At 43.6% G+C, this 17,481-nt stretch overlaps 1 long non-coding RNA gene across 2 annotated transcripts; it reads left to right on the forward strand.

The window, feature by feature from the left end:
• The first annotated feature begins 3,045 nt into the window (after positions 1–3,045).
• Positions 3,046–16,801, forward strand: LOC135905050 (uncharacterized). 2 transcript variants are annotated; one of them, XR_011515360.1, is made up of 3 exons: positions 3,046–3,729; positions 10,054–10,182; positions 13,689–16,801. It is a non-coding gene; the product is annotated as an uncharacterized lncRNA (long non-coding RNA). The 2 variants fall into 2 exon arrangements; XR_010565306.1 differs by having other exon boundaries at positions 3,046–3,701.
• The last annotated feature ends 680 nt before the right edge of the window (positions 16,802–17,481 follow it).

A 17,481-nucleotide genomic window follows, 5' to 3' on the forward strand; every position in this document is an offset into this window, starting at 1 on the left:
ATTTTGCTGTTATGTCACTTGGTTACGGTCGCAGTTTTATGTTTTTCGAATATTGCTGCCTGGTCGGTTGCACTGGGAAGCAGCCTCTCGAAGTAAGAATTTGATCCTGCAGTCTGCACAGCGACATAGACTCCCAATTTACGCACACCGTGATTCGTGCTCCCCGTTCACCCTTTCCTGCTGCAGCCATGGGCAAATTGTGCCTCTGGCCTTTCTCGGCCGCGATTAGGCATGAACGGAGACCAGCATAAGTGCTTACATGGTCGGACGTGTATGAAGTTGGGTGGAAAGGCCCGCAAAAGTGGCCGATGAAGGTGATGCCCACGAAAGCGACTTGTGCATATTGAGACAATGTGGGACACCAAGTGTGAGCCACACATTAGCGGCCTCCAAAAGAAAAGAAACATGCAGGCTGGAAAGGAGTCAATGCTAAAATGATGGGTAGTCCATGTCGCTGTGTAGGCTGCGGCAGCAGATGCCTGCATCACCCGACTGCTTTGCACTGCAAGTTGCTCATCTTTAACAGCGGCTGTCGCCGCAAACAGGTGGGACACTCTGTCCAATCTGTTTCTGCTGCTGGTTGTTGCTCGTTAGTAGACCACCACGTGCGACGAAGTCGGGCACTACGCCTGTAGGTAGGCAGCTCAATGTACCCTAAGAGACCCGTGTATGTGAATGCTCACTGTTGCCATATGGTTCGTCGCCAATGTATGATGTATTGTCTGAACCTCATGCGGTGACTGATTGCTGTTTAATTTTGCTGTTATGTCACTTGATTATGGTCGCAGTGTTATGTTTTTCGAATATTGCGGCCTGGTCGGTTGAACTGGGAAGCAGCCTCTCGAAGTAAGAATTTGATCCTGCAGTCTGCACAGCGACATAGACTCCCAATTTACGCACACCGTGATTCGTGCTCCCCATTCACCCTTTCCTGCTGCAGCCATGGGCAAATTGTGCCTCTGGCCTTTCTCGGCCGCGATTAGGCATGAACGGAGACCAGCATAAGTGCTTACATGGTCGGACCTGTATGAAGTTTGGTGGAAAGGCCCGCAAAAGTGGCTGATGAAGGTGATGCCCACGAAAGCGACTTGTCCATATTGAGACAATGTGGGACACCAAGTGTGAGCCACACATTAGCGGCCTCCAAAAGAAAGAAACATGCAGGCTGGAAAGGTGTCAATGCTAAAATGATGGGTAGTCCATGTCACTGTGTAGGCTGCGGCAGCAGATGCCTGCGTCACCCGACTGCTTTGCACTGCAAATTGCTCATCTTTAACAGCGACTGTCGCCGCAAACAGGTGGGACACACTGTCCAATCTGTTTCTGCTGCTGGTTGTTGCTCGTTAGTAGACCACCACGTGCGACGAAGTCGGGCACTACGCCTGTAGGTAGGCAGCTCAATGTACCCTAAGAGACCCGTGTATGTGAATGCTCACTGTTGCCATATAGTTCGTCGCCAATGTATAACGTATTGTCTGAACCTCATGCGGTGACTGATTGCTGTTTAATTTTGCTGTTATGTCACTTGGTTATGGTCGCAGTGTTATGTTTTTAGAATATTGCGGCCTGGTCGGTTGCACTGGGAAGCAGTCTCTCGAAGTAAGCATTCGCTCCTGCAGCCTGCACAGCGACATAGACTCCCAATTTTCATGCACCGTGATTCGTGCTCCCCGTTCGCGCTTTCCTGCTGCAGCAATGGGCATATTGTGCCTCTGGCCTTTCTCGGCCGCGATTAGGCATGAACGGAGACCAGCATACGTGCTTACATAGTCCGATGCGTATGAAGTTGATAGCTACATGGGTGGAAAGGCCCGCAAAAGTAGCTGATGGAGGCGATGCCCACGAAAGCGACTTGTCCATAGCGAGACAATGTGAGACACCAAGTGTGAGCCACACATTAGCGGCCCCCGAAAGAAAAGAAACGTGCAGGTTGGAAAGGAGTGAACGGCTAAAATCTGGGGTAGCCCATGTCGCTGTGTAGGCTGCGGCAGCAGATGCCTGCGTCTCCCGATTGCTTCGCAATGCAATTTGGGCATTTTTAACGGCGACTGTCGCTGCAAATAAGTGGCACACTCTGTCCAATATGTTTCCGCTGCTGGTTCTTGCTCGTTAACCTGACCACCACGTGCGACGACGACGGTGAGCCGTTTACGAGCTCGCGTCAATGATTCCAGCGTATCTCGACATGCAAATTTTATTTCTGCTATTGCACGAGGATGTACACTGCTTGTCTTCTGCCAATAAAGTCGCGCGTTCTGTTCACTCACTTGTGGCTTGTTTGTATGGGCGTCAGTAGAGGCTCTTGGCAATTAGAACGCACCAGCTAAGCGGCAGCGAAGGCATTGAGGCATGCCGCATAGCCTGCAGGGCAAGCACGGCACGTACCAGCGTACGCGACCGGCAAAAAACGGCCATATTGAATTTTGCGCTAAAAAAAAAAAGTTTGCACTTCCGCTTCCTGATTGAGCAACGTCATCTGGCGTCCCCGAAAGTTAGTTCCATGCGCTGCCGCTGCTTATTTTCGAACCACTGCCAAAGGTACAGTTTCCCTTCTCTAAGGTTGTTCTTTATTCTATGGCTTAGTTGCGTGCACTGATTGCATGCCGGGCGCTTTTTGGAACGTAGCTACCGGCGGTACCATTAGTTCGCGATGCCGTAAGCTGTTAAAGGGCGTGTCGTGCGTTACTACAGAGCGATGACATGGGCACAACATCCCCGGGGGGGTGTTGGCAGTCCGTGCGCTGCAGTCGAAACCCAACTTACCAAGGCCCCAAGCACGAACTTTGCGAGCGTTTTCGTTTGCAGGGCCGCTATCTTGTACACGTTAGAAAAGCCGACGTTCGATTTCGCCTCACGCAATTGGACTAGATTAGCCTGGGCAATCGCGCGAGGCGAAATCGAACGTCGGCTTTTCGAACGTGTACAAGATAGAGGCCATGATGGTGCAAGGTAACGCCATAGAATAAAGAACAACTTGTAACGCCTTCTGCACAGCATTACCAAATTGACTGGTTTTCAGCACTCTTACACAGAGTTCATCTGGCGCAAGAGAAGCTTACAGAAAGGGGTGTATTCCTTAGCAGTCTCCAAAAAACGTTTATTTTGTTTGCGTGGACGAATCTGAGGTCGTGTGTAGGTTGTCAATTTCATTTGTTCTTGCGAGTTGAATGCGTGTACATTCAAAACTATATTTGCAACAGCGGGTAGACTTTAACGTTTTCTTTTACGTGCAACGAACTTCATGAAAATCGGTTCAATTGACATATTCTGACACACGGCACTTTAGTTTCAACGAACCGCCAGTAGCGTTGCCGGCAGTCATCCGGCAGTGCTATCGCTGACAGCATGGAGCAATGGCGACCACCATGTTACATCAACAACGCAGCTTGCCATCTTGCGACACAACGCACGCTGAAGCTTTTGCTAATCTCTGAAAGGTGGTCGCTTATCTCAGTCATACCAAGCGCTTCAGTGGACGAGTAGCGTCAGTTATCACAGCGTGTTCAATTACTGCTCTCTGACTTAGCTTCCGCGTTAACTGCGTACAGAGCTGCTCTTTCATGTGCTGTTCAAGAAAATGCTTCGCCACGGACTTGGTGCTCTGCACGCCAAACCGTGCTAAATCAGTATCGCTGACTCCGTGGATTCGCGGCGACCTTCATGACTACTGCGTACGCATTGATGACGAAGGACAACGCACCGTACGTCTTCCCCGTCAAGAGCTCCGACGTACGACATCGCTGGACGAAATGTCTGCGGTGTTTCACAGGAATCGACGCTTGTGCACGGGTCGTGCGCGTCCATTTCGTGCGTTCGTGTGGCGGGATAACGCGTTTCGCTTCAACATGTGCAACCAAATAACTTCGGCGTTAGTTCTCCCAGCTGTTCTCACTCGAGCGAAATGTTCACAGCCGCGTCGTCTACAGCTATACGCTGAAGGTTCAAAGAGCGGCACAGAAAAAGGAACGTCATCTGTTTCCTGGGGTTGATGATACATACGTGAAGTACAATTCACTTAAGTCTCTTCTACGACACCATCTAATTAGGTTTCGCATTGGCCGCGAAAAATCAAGCACCAAGAAATGTGCGCCGCAAGTTCAGTGACGGCGCAGGCTTACTGCAGTGTGCGGAACATGGAGCATTTCTTCCTGCGTCAGCTGTTGTAGCAATTGTGTTGTGCTGCGAAATCGGTGTTGCCTGCCAGTTAAGCGGTTTTCTTTTTTTTTTACCCATACAGAAGCAAAGAAAAACGCCGGCCGGCTTCGCTTTAAGACAAAAAGTACCGTGCAATCTTAAATACTGTCCCAGAAAATAATTAGACGCACAAAAACAAAACAAAAATGTCAGATTTCGCACTTACGTGGGAATAAGTTCTAAGCGAAGCTTTCTTTCATATTTACTGATATGTCTTCACTTCTAAGATAGCTCAACACTGCTTGCTCAGTTCACGCTCTGGTTTCATTTTGTTCACTTCGTCACACCTGGCTGCTTCTAGTGCCAACTTCTTCACTTCTGTGTAGCTAACCGCTCTTCACTCAGAGTGCGCTGCGACCCCATTCTGTTCACTTCTTTTTCCACACGCAGCTGCTTCTGGTGCTAGCTTCATCACTTCTTGCCTCCTGTTGTCTGTTCAGGCACCTGACCTGTGGTGTATGCCTATTCTTAGGGTTTGGCCAAGGATATTTACATACCAAAGCCCACATGCCCTGTTGCACGCAATGGCAGCGTGAAGGGCGCAATGACATATGTCTGCAATCAGTGTAAAGTGTACGTAAAGCGGTGAAAGCCAAACAAAGTGTCACTACCAACTGAAGTTTTATTTCATAGCACAGACTTTTCTATAACCAAGGAGCTGCACATGCATTACATTTGTGTGACAGATTAAAAATGGTCAGCATCGAAAAAAACTGTTCATAGCATAGCATCCAAGAATGCAAGTTCCTTGTCATATAACGAAAGAGACATGCTGCTGAAACCCCTGTTGCTACTAGTAGGTGAGGGATGCCACAGTAGTTGCCTCCTCTGTGCAACATCTTGCCCACAAGAAGTGAGATAGAGTGATAGCTTGGCTCATTGCAAGGCACTCGGCAATTTTCATAAAAATGTGCTAAAAACAAAGGAACACATGCGACAGTACTGGCGCTACTTCCAACTGGCGTTTATTACAAATGGTCATCTATTTATGCTCTGCGTGTCAGGTACATCATGCGCTCACAGCATACGTAGATGACCACTTGTAATAAATGCCAGTTGGAAGCAGTGCCATTCTTGTCGTATGTGTTCCTTCGTCTTCAGGTTTAGAGCGCTTTTACGAAAACTGTCATGATGAACCAACTCACCCAAATCAAGGTATTGCTGCACTGGGCGAGACATGTCGTGCCAGTTAGTTTGGCGTGATTAAGAAATTGAGAGTAAAGCAGCTAGACAGATAACAACATTATAACTCAAGTAGGAACTGATATTTTTATGAGATGGTGTACTTAAAAAGTGAAAAATCTTTCTGGTTTGTACACGTGCCAATAAAAAGGTAGTGTCAGAAAGCATTTGAAAACAAAACATGGCAGACTGTTTATGACAGATAAGGAAGATTATATTGCAAAAATGCTCTAGGGACCAGTTGTCACACTTCAAGTTGGCAAGTGTATCACTGATGAATTTGTTATTCCTTTGCCTGATAAAAAGTGACTCGAGGCTCATTCAACGGTGCCCCTTGCTTCTTCCAAAGCACCTTTTGCTCTGTTGAGGTCGCAAGTTCAATCCTGGCTGTGGCAGCTGAATTTTATTGAGGGAGAAAATGCTTAAATACTTAGATTTGCTGAAGTACTTAAGTGGCCAAAATGAATCAAGAGTCTCCCACTACAGCGTGCCTCCGCCGACCTCTCAGTGTCATCGTCAGCTGCAAGCGACATCGTTCACGTGGCGAGACTAAAGCCATACCACACACCTTTCACCGCGGATGTGTAGATTAAGCACCGGGACGGTGCTTCTACTGCCGGGGATGATGCTACGGAACTGCTGCCACACACAGTGTGGCTGCACAGAGGAGGAAGAAGGCGACGTGTGTGCCCGCTTGATATAGCGTCGTCATTTTGGCCTCCGTTAGCTCCCCTGTAAATAAATTGTAAATAGCATTGGGCATCAGCTACACATAACAATATCCTGCTTTTGGCTCATAAAACCTCAGAAATAAATTCCATATTTTCCAAATATGAGGGATGTTCTGAAAGTAAGTTTCGTCATTTATTTTCACACAGAGGTTTTATTGCCAAAAAAAAAATACACCATGGCATCATGGCATACACCTTGCACTATTTTTCCACATAGTCGCCACTGACATTGGGACATTTGTTGTAGCCGGCAGTCAGTTTGGAGAAACCGCTCTGGTAAAACTGGGTGCCCTGTGGTGCAAGAAATGATCGCACAGCCTGCTCCAACTAGGCATTGTTTTGGAAGTGACGTCCCAAGAGCGCAGCTTCCAATGCAGAGAACAAGTGCCCATTCGTACCGTATAACAGCATGCACTTCCACAGGCGACCATGTTATCGGCACACATCTGTCTGCCATCGTGATTTGTACTCGAATAACCTCGGCCATGCCGGTCTGCTGCTACTTTCTCTTCTTCGTCGCTTTGGACATGCGTCATTTCTCCACTGTTGATGTTCCTTCCATCGCTGAACCAGCAGCAGGTGTGGATTCTTATTATGGCAATTACTTGCTTCACCTGGTGTACCTTCTTCTTGTTTAAAAAAAAATGACGAAACATACTTCCTGAACGTCCCTCGTACCTTAATTTCTTCAATTATTGAAATGTTCTTGCAGATTTTGCAGTGTCCTGGCTGATTTGCATACCTGTTTTAATGCAACACGTCCTCTAGCCCATTTTTTTCACTACCCCCACAGCTCCCTCCACAAACGGTTTTGTGTTGCTGGTACAACCTTGAGTCTATTTGTATTTTCCTTAACATCTTAAATGTGTGTGTATAGTTGGAACAGCTCCACAAAGTACAGGAAACATAGCTTGTCAATTGAGCCTGCTTTCCACTTAAGGCTGTGTGATACACTCGACTTAAACCGCTAGGGTATATATATATATATATATATATATATATATATATATATATATATATATATATATATATATATATATATATATATATATATATTTTTTTTTTTTTTTTTTTCACTGAAGTTTGACGCTGAGGTAGGGCTTTACAGCTGGTTCAGTTTATTACCATGTTCACATGCACTGCTTGCCTGTTTCATTCACAATCCATCCTTTTCAGCAGCTCTAAAAAAAATTTTGATATCGCTGCATTGGAATGATGGCAACGTCTTTCACCGCTATAGTAATGCATAGCATATGTGGTATGGCGAAACAGAGCCTTTGCCGTCGCAGTGAAATGGGCATTTTGTGTGTGCCATTGCTGCAAGTGACAAGCTTTTCAAGTTTATTGTGGACAAAACAAGCATGTAATGTGTGTAAGCACTGTATTGACCCAAATACTCACTCTTTTGTAGTTTCTAGCCAGGAAAGACCACCAATCATAGATGGCACATTTCTTCTGAAATCAGCCATGTCTTCTAACCACCAGTGATGTTTTTTTCAAGTAGAGCAGTGATGATATTGTCTTAGGGTTCAATTGGCTTGAAGGTATACCAAAGAATAACATTAAGTGAAGCTGTGTTACCATATTACACTTCAACAAAAAAATTTTACTCCTATTGTGAGATGAAGCTTGAGTAAGCCAAACAAGAAGCAAAGATGAAAGGCAAGGGAAAGCATCAAACCTGATATTTCACAGGTTAGCTTCCTGTGGTGTCATATGTTTTAACAGTGTCCATTCAGGTTTAAGTAATTATTGATCAATAAAGGAGCATTTTGTTGCATTGTAAATGACCCAAAAATACAACATAGCAAGTTTTGTGGACTCTTCATGCTCTATACCATGCCCAGTTAGAAAAGATACTTTGAAATTTCAGATGTCGTACTAGTATACTAACACTGTAGTGTCTGTGTGGAATTGAAGAAAGTCCAGCCCCTATTTCCCCACATGTAATCAACCTCTCTTCTGGTGCACTAAACAAAATATGGTTTTGTTCTAATGCTTTACCAGTCCAGATTGATTCAGTGTTTCTTGCAACCCCTTCGAAGAAAGGCTGATTGAGCTTTTTCTGCGGCAACTTTTAGATATCTATTGTGACTTCTGTGCCGACAGTGCTTAGCAGTTAAGAGGAAGTTTTAGCTAGAGCCCAACTCTGACACGGCCTATTCAAATACATTTAAAACGCAAAGACGTTTTTCTGAGATAGCCCCTGGATCGATTTTAATGAAATTTGTTGAAATTGAGAGAGAAAGTTAAATTCTAGTGACTGTTGGAAGCGGAATTATGATTTATGGCTTGAGTTTTGTTTAAAAAAAAAGATATTCAAGTATTCAACCGTCTGAAAAAAAAACAGAAGCATGAAGTTTACAAATTCATAGCTCTGCATCAAGAACAGATATCGCAGTTCTGTAAACGGAATCTATTAGATCATTCAAAGCGGACAAATTCCATATGTCATATTCCATCTTACATGAATTTGTTATGTTGCTTACAAGGGTTCTGCAAAAACTGTATTTCCATATTACTAAATTTGTTTATATTGTTATGCGTAGAATGACAGATGAAAGAGGCTATTTACAGGCTATCTACACTGGACTGGAGCCACAGCGCCAGGCTGACATTCACTCGCGCCAAGAGCACAGACCCACTTCGTCGTCATTCTCGCGGCTGCTCGTCCCTTGAGCATCGCTCGATGATATCGTAATACTACCCCCCAGCAGCGAAAGCCCCATCACGGTGCTGTTAAATATCCAAGGGGCGTGGATAGTTGTAGGGTTTGAGTCGGGCGACGTGGACAATGTTACTGGTTGTCACAGCAGAGGACGTAGTGGGCGTGACTAGAACGATTTCGTGATATCGGTGACATCGGTCACTTTGCGTATCACGTGATATGGGCCTGTGTAGCAGGAAAGCAGTTTTTCACAAAGACCAACTTTACGCGATGGTGACCAAAGCAACACAAGGGTGCCGGGCACAAAATTGACACCACGGTGACGGAGGTTGTAGCGTTGCTTTTATTTGCCTTGAGAGACTTGCAGACAAGTGCGCGCAAGTTGGCGAGCATGGTCAGCATGGGCGATAGCATCACGGGCATAAGCGCTAGTTGATGCTGTGATGGACGGAAGCACAGTGTCCAGTGGTAGCATCGGTTCACGGCCATACAAGAGGTAAAAAGGAGAAAAGCCAGCAGTGTTGAGACGGGAAGAGTGGTACGCAAAGGCGATATAAGGTAGAGCCTGGTCCCAGCCACGGTGATCGTCTGAAACGTATTTGGATAGCATGTCTGTAAGGGTGCGATTCAAACGCTCAGTGAGGCCGTTTGTTTGAGGGTGGTAGGAGGTGGTAAATTTATGCTGTATTGAGCAGGCATGCATTCATTCATAATATTCATGTGTAACATATAAATTTTGTCCGCTTTAGATGTTCTATTAGATGCAATTCACAGAATTGTATTATCTGTTTCCGTTGTTGAGTTAGAGAGTTGTAAACTCCATAGTTTCGTTTTCTGAAAATTTTTGATTTTCGCCAATTTTTAATAAAAAATTGACGACCTAACTCCAAAATTCGAAACGAGCAATCACTAGATCTTAAGATTTTCTTTTAAATGCAACAAACCTCGTCAAGTTTGGTGCAGTGGTTACCGAGAAAAACAAATTCTCCTTTTACATGTATTTAGATAGGAGCATCCGAGCTAAAGCTTCCTCTTAAGTGACCTTTATGTGCATTGTCTGTATCCTTTATTGTAAAATAACAGCCACATGATCTCGTAGTTTTTCAGGTCCTTATCTTCACTTCCTTTCGGCTACATTTACATGAATACCGATGCATGCCAGTGCATAATAGCTAAACTGAATAGGGCGTTTCCAAGAAACATTGCTTAGAAGACGCCGGTTCTGGGACCATTTAGGCCTGGTCGGCTCAAAGTGCCTCTTTTATATCTTCTACCTAGGTTGATGCTGTGCAACTTGAGCATGGTCTGGTCTCCTACTGTGCTGGGCTTCACCACTTGACTGTGCGGTGTCGACCCAGCCATGTTTGCAGTCTGCGGTCGCCGCATGCCAATTTAACTTCTTCTGAGGTAAGCTGAAAATCAGTCTCCTGGGAAAGACTCAGCTGTACCGCATTCAGGAAATCAAATTGCACATTCTATTCGACTTCAACTTCTCAAACTGATTCTATTCATTAGTGCCCATGTCTCTTAAATCCCCCAAAGTCATGGCAAGTCCCCATAGCCTCCAGCTTAGCACGCAAAACTACCTTTTGAATGAGTTTTTAAGATTAACGCAGCACACTGTCATCATCAGCAAAGCTTCGAACCGAAACCTTTTCATTCCATTTTTTGTTCCAGCCCCACAAAAACAGTTCACTTCTCGTTCAACTTCAGGGCAAAAATAATAATGGTTGATGGTTTATGTTAGTTCATACAACCTAAGAACAATTACAAGAAAACAGCGTAAATTTATATCGTGCAGAAACCTGACCTCAACAGTCCTCCTAAATGGCACTGAAAGACTGAGAGAAAACATATTTAGCACACCCATACTTTGGAGATGCTTGGCAACACAAGTAACATTCCATCTAATGATGAGTGTGTAATTGGTAATGATATGTTTGATCATTATTACGAAGAGCGGCACATTGATAAATCCAGTGAGCCATGTTGGCATCAAAGGTGTTCATTGAAGATCTGCTCATGCCCAGTGACCTTAAGTTGGCAACAGCGAGATTCACTGAGGTTATGGTAAAAAGCTGGGCTAGTTCGATTTCTGATAGCTGATGCATGTCTTCTGCTTTGGAAGAAACAGAAAGAAATCAGAGTGTGAAATAAAACAGGAGAGAGAGGACGCCAGAAATGCATCAGCTCTCAGACGTTCACTGAAGAGCGGCACATACCGAGTGACCCAAGTTGGCAAAAAAGCAAAAATTTAGATCTGGACATAGATGGATACTGGAAAGTATGTGAAGTATCCTAATTTGTTGTATTCAAATTTGGGGCCATTTCATTTCTAGGTAAAAGTAGGCGACAAGCGGAAGCTGAGGCTGGCGAGCACTGCGTGAGCAATTAACGCAATCGCAAAGGCATGTGCAGGTGTCGCATGGTTGGCACTTGGTCCCCACCAGCATGAGTTGCAGGGCTGCAGCATTTTTTGCTTGTTTCAAGGGGCTTCTTGACACTTCTTGTAGCATTGGTACGGTTGTTAACAAGCTTGGTTCATTGCAGTCTTTGCTGTCGATACAGCAATTACTAACAATGGATCCGTGGTATGCTCTCGTAAAACATTGCTAATTCATGTGCTTCCTGCAATTTAGATATCAGGAATTGAAAATAATTCTGGTTTCTCTAGCCTCTTTGTGATCAGGACCAATCACTAAGGGTGTGTTTAACCCTTTGGGGGTCAAAAACGTAAATATATGGCACCACGAACAAGTCCCAAATGGTCAATGCCATATATTTATGGCACCATCTGTATGTTTGAAAAATGTGCCAAATTTTGAACTTTTTGTTGCTCAACAAGTGCTGCCTGCACCCTGTGTGGATACAAAGACTATCTCTTTTTCTGCTCTGTAGTCCGTTTCCATCCATGGCTTGTTTATACTGGTGTTTTAGAGACTGATTTACATGTGCGGCCGTATGGCGGTTAGTTTTGGTTAGTCTCATCTGGTTTCTCTACAGGTGCACAACCATCGAGTTCTTTTGTGTGCGCTCACATACACGGTTCAGTTACGCTACGGGCATGCCTGCCGGTTGCTCTGCTGTAACTGAGTCGAGCGGCGATTCTTTCGATGCAGACAACTACCCAAGTGCCGAATCAGAATACAGTTAGAACTCGGATCTAACGAAACCCGATTTTATGAAGTTCCTGATGTAATGAAGAAATTTCCGTTCTTCAGCAAGTACCCATACGGTTCAATGTTGTCGTCAACCCAAATTAACGAAATGAGCTTGCACTAAACCCAATTTAATGAAGCTTTTCCAGAAATAAATGAGTAAAAAAAAATCTGTGATTTCTTTCTAACTTTGACGCAGCCATAATTTTCTTTGAGCGTGTGCTCTAACGCTATCACGTTAAAACATCTAGGCACCCTAGTCACAGCCCTAGCTTTATTTTGACGAGGCTGCACGCCTCGCCCATGCACGGCACAACGGACTCGGCAGTCGTTAGCGTTCTTACATACCAGATGGTGCTAGAGGCGGTGGTATTTGGCCTTCGTAGACATTTTACATGCACAGGTGTGGGTTAGCTGCAAATACAATGCCGCAGTACCTTTTGGGTGTTGCTACGTTACAATTTTTTATTTCAAAGGATTAAAAAATCTCTCACTCGATTTTCCGAACTTCCCTCGATTTAACGAAGTAATTCAAGCGTGGTCATCACTTTGTCAAATCGATTTTTAATGGTACACATCTAGTTCAGTGTATCTACATTTTTGTTCTTATAGGTATTGCAAGCCCATCTGTATTGATGAATAAACAATGCATGTTTCTCTGTGGAAATATTTTTTCTAACATTATGCTCATTCTAAAAGAATTGCAATAAATTCCGAAGAATTTAAATCAGCAATAAAAGCATCTAACCCTGGGGAGTCACATTTTAATTTGACGCTCAAAGGTTTAAAAATCGAGAGAGGTGTACGGAAGCATTTTGACATGTTCATGCATTGGTGAACGTGAATCAGCATTTCCGTTGTCCCGAAACAGTAGATTTGGCGAGCAAAGCGAACGACAACCAAAATTGTCAGAGTTGTTAATGCGTTCCATTAAGTGCTTTGCCATAGGGCTGAGGCTTTGGCTATCTAGGTCACATCTAACGCATGCAGTGTCACAAAATTATTTTACGACACTGCATATTTTAGCATTTTAAGCATATTGATGTGTTCATGCATTTGTGTAGGTCAGTGAGTGTTTCACTCATCTCAAGGCACAACTTACCATGAATGAAGAGTGCATGCCGCCTGAATCCATACCAATCCAAGCCACTGACATGGCCCGCCACCAGTATGTTGCCATAAGCTGGGCCTTGATGCTCATAACTATTCTGATGATCACAACCCGCATCCACTGTGGCATCCCACAGAGGAGAGCGAACGAGAGCCAAACCAGTTAGAAAACCTTAAAACCGCACAATTTAATTGAAGTTTTGCAAATCACCACTGCACTCAATGTGTGGGCACTTTCGCTCATCACAAGGAGCCAGCTCAGTCCCAGAACAATCAGTTATTTCCTTAAACATTACTTGCTTTTTAGTTTTGATTTGTGCCTAATATCTTCTGTCTGGGTACTTTAGGAGCCCTGCAATGCAGTCCCAGTACTTGATGTAGTTTTCAATAATAATTAGTTTAAAGCCCTACAATTTCATTGTGGCTTATTCTGCTGGGCATTCTATGCACCGAACTCTTCCTAATTTAGTGTTGGAAGGAAGCACTAGTTATCCTGTACGTAGAATATTGATAAAGTAAACTCTCTACAACACTGCAAGGTGGAGAGGATGAAGAGAACTGCCGAAGTGCAATTATTGAAAGTTGGCTTTGCTATCTGTGTAATTTGTGAAATGATAGGCACATAAGGTGCCCATCTCTATGCAGGTACTTGATCACTGAGGCAACGTGGACAGCGAAGCTCAACTAGGCATGCCATGCTGCTCACTGCATGGAAGTATCCTTTGGACAGCGCATGGGGGCACTCGGGATGCGAGAAAGTGGGAAGAATGTTACGCGAAACTCTTTCTATAATAATAAGGGGTAATAGAGAGAAACGACCCATACTATTGAAAGAATTTGTGTCATATTTGCCTTTCAAAAAAGATGGTCAGGCGTTTCCGAAAATATTTGCATAACAGAAACCAATTACGCCACATATACCTGGTGTGTTGTTGTTTTGTTAGGGTACATGTACTTCAAAACACAGTGGACTTTCATTAAGTTGATGCTGATTAACTAGATTTTTCGGTTAATCTGATCCTGACCAAAGGTCTTGGCTGTCACCCTTACATTTATGTGGTACAAACTCGTTATTTTCATCCTGAAATTAGCCTTCACCGGATAATAAAGTTGCCCTGTCGAGAACACTTATTTTTGGCCTACCTCAGGGGGATATAAAAGCGAAAATGGTAGCTCAAAATGAATAATACTATATTTACCTTATCCTAACGTGAACCTTCTTTTTTTTTACCAAGAAAATTTGCCCGAAATTGCTTTGGTGGCACAGTCGCATGCAAAGGCAAAACTGCATTTGCAAAGCTTGCCATCAAAGCTACTGTCATCGTCATTGCCATTGCAAGATGGCGACTCACATAGCACAACAACAACAACGACGCCCCGTTTTCAGTCTTTGATTACAAAAGCTCTTTAAAGATAAGTTATTTTACGTGTTAAGCTAGCAACAACAAATCACGTCACATGTTCTTGGCATTCTGGAGAACTGCATGCCTCACAGGACAAACTAGCAAAGTGCTAGTCTAGGTGTGGGTCACCAGCCCATTAGTGATAGTTGTGGAGTCTTTAGATAAGTGCGGAATATCAAAGGCACTGTGGACTGTAAGGAGGATGAGATTTTTGTCTTCATAGAAAATACAGTGCTGTTCGAAAGTGGTGACGATAGACATTAAATATATAAAATCCTATTTTCCTATAACTTTGCTGGTTTTGTATTTTTCTTTGTGCCAGAATTGATGGCATGCTTCATTTTCATTGATAAAGTTCAATTCAATTTCTACTTTCTACTTCAACTCAAATTCAATTTCTTCTTTGTTTAGAAGCTTTAGCGTCATCTTCATGTTAGTTTTCTACTTCGAACCCATAAAATGGGTTCGAAGTAGAAAACTAGTAAGCAGTCTTCAGTGGGTGGTGAGGAAAAAACAGCATGCTCTGTGTTCGAATTAAGGCTTCACCTAATGAATTGCATTTTTCATATATTGTGCATGTGCTGCAGAAACATTGCAACAGGGAACAGCGAAGGAAAATGAAGTTGCTTTCAATTATACTGAAACGTAGGAATAAGAAAAACAACATAGTGGACGATCTAGAGCATCCTAGTGCAGGCATTATAAGTGTTAATATGGCTGTTACCAAAAAAAAATTGACCCCCTTTTTTTCTTTACTTCTCATAGGTGTAACAGTGTCATTTGTGTTTTTTTCCATATTTCTTGTTTTATTGACTTCGCTCGATTTTCTTGCAGTTATGTATTTATTGAAGTATAAGGCAAGGTTTTTATTCAGACTTGTAGCCTCGAAGTCGCCCCTGGCCTCATATGTGAGGCTGATAGACCCAGCACCACATTTTCAGTGATCCAGATTTTACGCAGCAGCGCACATTGTAGCAACTAATAAACCTTGGCAGGTGAGGCAGTACTGTATATTTTGCATATAACCTCCACCGAGAATTCGGAAAATTTAACAGTAAAGGCAGGGGGGAGGAGGTTATATGCAAATTTCTGTTTGATGTTTGACTTCACAGCAGCCTGAATTTCATCTTATGGTGTGGCTTCGCAGCAGCGCGTCTGGGGGTGCCCGATTATTTGGTATTTCGGGCAGTCCCCACTGAGTCTCAATAATCTGCTGCCGATTCTATGTCACCCTATATTAGTGTGCATACTTAAGTTACTTTTCTTGGGTCCCCCAACTGGGAACGGGAAGGCAGGAATCCTCGCCTTATAATCGAATAAATACATCGTTTCTGGGAATACTGTTCTGGATCATAACATTTGTGACTCAGTGACCACGATGTGTTGATGCCAAGCGCAATATCTACAGTGGTTGCATTTCGATGAGGGCAAACTGCTAAAGCACCTGTGCCGTGAACTTGTGCGCATTAAAGAACCGCAGGTTGTCAAAATCATTTAAGTGCCCCCCATCGGCAGCCTCACTCTTCAATCAGATTGTGGCTTTGAGGTATAAAAACCCAAGAATCAAATTTTGTCAGTTATATATGGAAAGACCTTGACCTCAGTTGAACCAGGCACTGGTGTCAGTACAGGTAATTTTGCAATTTTATTTCTTCCAGCACTTGGCTGGAATTCAGTTTCTAAAACAAAGTGGAGTCAGAAAATTTGCATTAGTACTTCATCGTCCACTACTCTGTTTACTCCCCTCTCCCAATGTTAAGTAACAGGCCAGTGTGCAGTGTGCTGAGGCTTCGTGATGGCTGCATGATATTATGCAGAAGACAATGGGAGGAATTAAATGAGAATAATATCAGGTTGTGGCCAATGTTTCAAAGACAGACTGAAACATTGGCTCCAGCTTCAAATATCTCTTTTTGTGCCTTCATTGATCGCTTGAAATATCTCAAACCGTGATACTCTTGATTGAGTGAAAGGCGTTGGTGATTTGATCACTCAGTTTTGGCTTGCATACAAGTCTAGTTTATAAATCATGTTAAACTTCTTTCCAGGTTTCTGCTGACAATCTGCATATTGAAGCTCTTCAGTGCACCTGGATGCATCCATATTTTCTGCAAAGCCGTCAAGGAGATTCCTTTGTCGTTGTTTAGATTGTGTTTATCAGGGATCAATGGCAGATACTGTTACATTTTTGCATGAAAGAAATATCGAGATGCATTTTTTGTGTCGTGCTTAACATGTGTTTACTCACGCCATTTCTTTCCCACTTGTCGACAAGGCCTCATTCTCGAGCAGCACATGTGTGTCAGTACAAGTGCCAAGGTAATAGCAAGACGATGAGCAAAACGTGAACAAGGTGAATGCAGGAGCCAACGTTTCGACAAGTGGACTTGTCTTCTTCAAGGCAAGTCTTCAAGGCTTGAAGAAGACAAGTCCACTTGTCGAAACGTTGGCTCCTGCATTCACCTTGTTCACGTTTTGCTCATCGTCTTGAATTGCCATCTCCCACATTCCCCGTCTTTTCCAAGGTAATAGTAAGCAACAAAGGGCAATGTAGAAAGCTTATTCTCTGCTTGTCTATGTTATGAAGTGGCCCACTCTGGAGTGGCAGTTGTGTTTGTGCAGTTCGTGCAAAAGAAAGAACCTATGCATTATTTTTACTATTTAATGATTTCTGAAACTCTCGAATTGTATTCCTGATTGTGACCTGTGAAACCTCTTGGCTCTAGAGCACTGTAACTTCTTGGATCACAATTTGGGTTGCCAACCATCCTCAATTTAGTGGGAAAGTCCCGACTTTTAAGTACAAGTCCATATTTCAGACTTGACATGGTTGCGATGGCCAAATGTCCTGACTTGTTTTTTTTTCTACTGAATAGCAATCACTAAACCATGTTATCTTTTGATAATGCCTGGCAACTTGGTAGTGCATTATTCTCTTTTGTCTTTTGTTACATTGTCATAAACCCTGAAGTGTTTTTGTTTTTGTTGCGATTCTACTTTTGTGTAGTTGTTGACTGTCCACAGTACCGCTATCC

This window comes from Dermacentor albipictus, chromosome 6, assembly GCF_038994185.2.
Source record: "Dermacentor albipictus isolate Rhodes 1998 colony chromosome 6, USDA_Dalb.pri_finalv2, whole genome shotgun sequence".
NCBI classification, from domain to species: domain Eukaryota; kingdom Metazoa; phylum Arthropoda; class Arachnida; order Ixodida; family Ixodidae; genus Dermacentor; species Dermacentor albipictus.